The following is a 5,089-nucleotide window of genomic DNA, read 5'->3' on the forward strand; positions in this document are numbered from 1 at the left end:
CACCGGAGCGCCCGTCGGCACTCGGGGCAGGGAGGGGCGTAGCCGGCAGCCCGGCCGGGAGCGGTTCCGAGTCGCCAAGGCGGACTCTGCGGTAGCAGCGCGGGCCAGGGAGCGGCGGCGACGTGGGGGGGAGGGGGGTCGGCGGCGGGGAGCGGGGGCGCGTGCAGAGCCCGCTGCCGGCTGTGGGCGCCTCTTTCCCCGCAGCGGTTCCGCTTCTGCGGGGACTTGGGCGCCCCGACTGGGTGCTGGCCGAGATCAGCGCTGGGAGGATCAGCACCCTGGCCAAGATACTCAAGTGCCCGCCCCCCGCCTGCTGCGGGCCCGCTGCTCACCGCGGGGGGGGTCAAGCGCTTCAACACTACAATGGCATAATCAGCAACATTATTTAATCTCGTGTTCTTCATGCAAGCCTCAGCGTTAAGAACACTACCGGCCTCTTCTAGTAGTAATAATATGCGTATATTATGCATATGTTATTAGTATTAATATTTAGGTAAGAATTGTTAGTGTTAACACTGATAGTGAGTGTGTTAGCTGGTGTTTACCGTGGTGCTCTGCTCTCCCACAGTATGACAAGATCCCGAATCTGCCCTTAGATGCAAAGTTAGGTGAGCACTGCTGTCCTTACCACGATCCCCTGATGGAGCCATGCTCCAGGCATGGGCAGCAGTGTGTCTGGGGATGCCTTTCCAAGGTGACAGAGCTCACCCCCCCTCCCGTCTGCAGAGTCGGGGGATTTGAAGGCGACCATTGCTGTCCTCGGCTTCATCCTCTCCAGCGCGGCCAAGCACTGGGTAGATGGTGAGTCTCTGTCAGGTGACCTGCAGCAGCTGGGGCTGCCCAAAGGTTCCTCAGGCGTGCTGGGATGTTGCTGACAGTTCCCAGCCTTGCCTTCACATCCAGATGGAGGGCAGGCTGGCTGCTGTGCTGTCCTCTGTCACCTCCCTTCTGTCCATCAGTCCCTGGGGCCTCCCCAGGTGCTTTGGTGGAGTTTGGCAGCTTCAGGTCTGGTGTGAGCAGAGGGGTTCTTCTCTTGTCTCCCCTCAAGAGCAGAGCATGCCAGCGCCTTGTGCCATTCCTTTGAGGAGAAGCAGAGCCCCTTCCAGGACTGGCTCAGTGCCTGCAGCCTGAGGTGTGAGCGGGGTGTTGGGTCTTAACAGGAGTGTGGGGGTCAGTGTAAATCACCATGCTGGAGTGAACCGGGGTGCTGACACCATCCCACTCCCCACCGTACTGACCCAGCTGGGCTCAGTGTGCTGGCACGTGGATTACACCCTCAGCTCCAGCGAGTTGCAGGAGGTCAATGAGCCCGTGGTGCACCTGACCTTCAGTGTGCGGGACAGAGTGTGAGAAAATGACAGCTGTCCCTGCAATGCTCTCGGCCAACAAGTTCCAGGTGCTGCTGGCAGGTGAGGCGCCCGGAGGGGTGGCAGCAGGGAGGATTCTGCAGGGGAAGGTGCTGTGGGAGGCACGCTGGGAAGGGGATGCTGGAAGGGATGCTGCAATACCAGCAGCTCCCCCACATCTCCGTCCTCTCTCTGCAGTTCTGAAACAGCCCTGCCATTCCCTCCATCTGCCCCAGACCGCTCACCATTCATTTGCAGGCTTGGTTTGATAACCAGGATGCCATGGCAGGAACAAACAGAACTTTGAGATTACAGAAGATGGGATTAAACCTGTTTATGGGAAGAGGAGAGATTCAATCAACCCCCTACGAAAAAGATGCTGTAAAATGCATGAGCTGTTTGTATGATCTTTTAACCTAATTATTGTAGTAGAAACTATTAACCTTCCTGAAATGGTATACAAGCTTTTGGAAAACCTCAGTGAAACCAAATTCTGATCACTGAATCAGTCTTCCTGTCTCTCCTTCAATCGCCAGTAGCTGAAGGGCCAAGGAAGGGACGTGCTCGTGGGAGGAGGAAAGTGACTGCTGCTCCAGCCTTGCCTGAGGTGCCTCCAAGTGTCAGAAGAAGCTGCTGGACATCTGCTCGCAGGGCCAAAGGTGAGACTGGCAGTCCCTGTGGGGGCTGTGGGGAGCTCTCCCACAGCCCATGGGGCAGAGCCAGATATGCCCTCTGACTCCTCATTTCCCTCTTCCTTCTCCAGGTGCAGCCCCTGCCATGTGAGTGTCACCTGCTGCCACCTCCTGAGGGACATTTAAGGGGCCAAGAGGAGCTCAGGCAGGGCCTGGCCACAGACGGAGCTGCCCTGTACCTGTGCTCACGCTTCTTTGCTACTGTTGCACCCTGCCAGTGTGGGAGGGAGAAGCTGAGCCTGGTGGTGGGGCTTTTTATGGCCGGCCACAGGCATTTCAGGGGAAAAGGGTGAAAACCACATGCTGTGCTGGACTCTGACTCTTTCCTCTCCCTCTTCCCTTTCCGGCTGCGGATCCACTGCTTTTAGTTGACTAATAAAGTATTTTGCGTAGAAATCACCGTGCGTGCCTTTTCACGGGAAGGATAAATCCCTGTGCCCAGTCTCTTCCCCACAGGGGCTGAAGCAGACTTCCCCTCCACCTCATCCCCAAAAAATAAAGGTAAGCTCAGCCTCCCCAGTCCCAGGAGTGAGATACTGCTCAGAGGCAGACACTAAAAGAGCAACTACAACAAAGCCCCTGGGAGGAGGAAGGTCAGTGCAGTTACCTGGAAACAAGTTAAAAAAACAGGCTCCAGCTTGTTTTTACATAATCCTCTTGATTTTTTTGTGTTTCCTCTTCTGCAAGGGTGGTGCAAGGGACAGGCAGAGGGAGAAGGAAGGGAGTAGAGTGTGTTTCTACACTCACTGCTAGGCAAGATGAAGGCTGCAACACAGGAGTCACTGTGGAAGCTGCTGCTCCCCACACCTCTATGGCTGGAGCAGAACTTGTGCACACCAGCCTTTCTGCACCTTTGTCCACACTTAAAGAACTCAGAACTCGCTCAAGACCACCTACCCTGGCTGGGCAGTGGGCAGCTGTCCTCCTTCCCTGAGGAGCAGGGTTGTTCAAGCGCGTCTCTGCAACACTTGGGTGCAGGACATGGGGACACTGCTGTTCCCTGGAACTGCTGCCTTGCACAACGCTCGGGATGGGGAACAGCTCAGTCTGTGATTTGAGCTCACAGTGTTGGCCTGGGTGGCTGCAGGAGGACCAGGAGGTCAGAGAGCACACGAAGGCTGCAAAGGAAAGCCTCAGGCCCTGTGGCTCCAGCAGCAGGTGGCCCCACACAGCCAGATGCTCCAGGAGGTCACAGCTGGGGGACAAAGCGCAGGGCTGAAGGGACTGATCTCCATCGCCACATGCCCCAGCCCTTCTGCAGGGACTCACAGCATCGCCTCCGTAACGGGGAGGGAGGCCTGGAGCCGGGCGGTGACTGTGCTGCCATGGGCCTCGTACAGCCAAACCACCAGAGCCTCAGCCCTGTCCTCGGCCTTTGGGGCAGCTCAGACAGACGAGACAGGCATCACCTCTCCAACACCAGTTGCTGTGCTCAGCTGAGCCTGGCCACCACTCGGTGTGGGTGAAAGAGCAAGCCCTGCCCAACAACAGCACCTCAGCCCCCTGCCCTCCCCTCGTCCACCCCAGCACCTGCCTGACAGTCTCCAGCACGATGGCGCGTGAGCTGACAGAAAAGGCACTCCAGGATGGGCACTGGGCACAGCTGGCTGGACCACATGGAGGGGGCAATTCAAACTGTGGGCTTGCTGAATCACACCAGCCTCCTGAAGGGAACCTGCAGCACAAGAACCTCCCTCCAGTCAGCCTCTGTACACTGATGGGCAGCACGACGGAGAGGGATTAAAAAAGAACAGGGACAGCAAACAGGACACAAGGATCCCATGGGAAACAGTGGCACGGGGAGCACCACAAAGCCACAGAGAATAAGCATGAACACGAGGCGTGGAGAAAGATGGAGAAAAAGAGAGAGTGCCAAACACATGGCAAGGACAGAGGGATACAGAGACAAAGAGGGAAACAAGGACCCAGAGAGGAAATGACCACAGCACACCAGTGGGGAAAGACAGGCAAGATGCTTCTCACTCCAGCCACTACACAAGTGCAGCTTCCCTGGAATTTCATGCTCAGCATCTCTTCCAAGCTCAACAGGTGAACAAACAGGTACCGCAAACACCTCCTTTCTTTGGACAAACCCATTGGGAGAACCTGGAATCCAAGGATGGATCTTAACATGGCAGTCCCACTTGCTACTCTCCACCTCTTCTCCAGCTTAGTCCTGGGCTGGAAAACAAAAAACAACAAACACTTAAAAACCAATCTAGAGGTGTCTTGAGGATGCCCAGGCCTGGGAGAAAGAGAGGTCCCACTACGACCCTCTTGGCCTTTTCCCACTCTGAGGACCTGTGGAAATGCCCATACAGTCCCTAGGTGGACAGCCTGGGATGTTTTCTGCACACCAAATGCCACAGCCCTAAGCACCAGAAACCGAAAGATGGTCGGGATTGCAATTCACAGCCTCAGTGAAACCTGTGTGGGACATCAGTGTGCAGAGGAATTAAAAGTCACCATTTTTAATAGTTAAAATATCCATGGAAGTTACTGACTACTTAAAACAGTGTGCTTCATACAGCCTCCCATGCTTATGGATTTATCAAAAGAAGCAGCTTCAGGTTCCTTCCTTTTGGAGCCCAATTCCAAACAGGAAACTTCTCACATCTGCTCCTGAGAGAGACAAATGGAACTTCAGGAGCTCAGGAAAGCGACTCCCTCCCCTGAGTCACGTCTCACCTGTCCGAGCACCCACAGAGCTTTTATACTACCTCTCTCTCAGCTTTCCACGTTCATTTAAATGTAAGAAGCCTGCAAGCTCTGCCCCAGCCGCATCTTCCCTGCGCCCCAGCACTGCCCCACCCGCTCAGGTGCTGCTCCCTTCTGCTGCGCTGCCCCTCGCCACGGGGCCGAGGTGGGAGAAACCGCAGGTTTTGCTTCCCAGGAAAGGCTCCGCCGGGCGGCCCCAGCCGGCCCCGCTGCTCCTCCCCGGCTCCGTGCCCGCGTCGGGACCGCCTTCGCCCCACGCAGCCCCGGCCGCCCGCTCCCGGCCCGGCTCCGCTCGGGGCCGCCCCCCGCGGCTGCCACCGCCGTCCTCGGGGC

The 5,089-nt window shown here is 56.8% G+C and overlaps 2 long non-coding RNA genes across 3 annotated transcripts; one reads left to right on the top strand and one right to left on the bottom strand.

The window, feature by feature from the left end:
• Window positions 1-369: 369 nt before the first annotated feature.
• On the bottom strand, window positions 370-3,700 carry LOC136290381 (uncharacterized). Its single transcript, XR_010721109.1, has 2 exons — window positions 3,573-3,700; window positions 370-1,676 (listed from the first exon to the last, which is right to left on the bottom strand). It is a non-coding gene; the product is annotated as an uncharacterized lncRNA (long non-coding RNA).
• LOC136290380 (uncharacterized) lies at window positions 1,337-2,423 on the top strand. Of its 2 annotated transcripts, XR_010721108.1 has the most exons (4): window positions 1,337-1,409; window positions 1,605-1,743; window positions 1,883-2,005; window positions 2,110-2,423. It is a non-coding gene; the product is annotated as an uncharacterized lncRNA (long non-coding RNA). The 2 variants fall into 2 exon arrangements; XR_010721107.1 differs by lacking the exon at window positions 1,337-1,409 and having other exon boundaries at window positions 1,661-1,747.
• Window positions 3,701-5,089: the final 1,389 nt, after the last annotated feature.

Source organism: Chamaea fasciata, unplaced genomic scaffold (assembly GCF_029207755.1).
Source record: "Chamaea fasciata isolate MVZ Bird 193981 ecotype frontalis unplaced genomic scaffold, bChaFas1.0.hap1 SCAF_6, whole genome shotgun sequence".
In the NCBI taxonomy this organism is placed as follows: domain Eukaryota; kingdom Metazoa; phylum Chordata; class Aves; order Passeriformes; family Sylviidae; genus Chamaea; species Chamaea fasciata.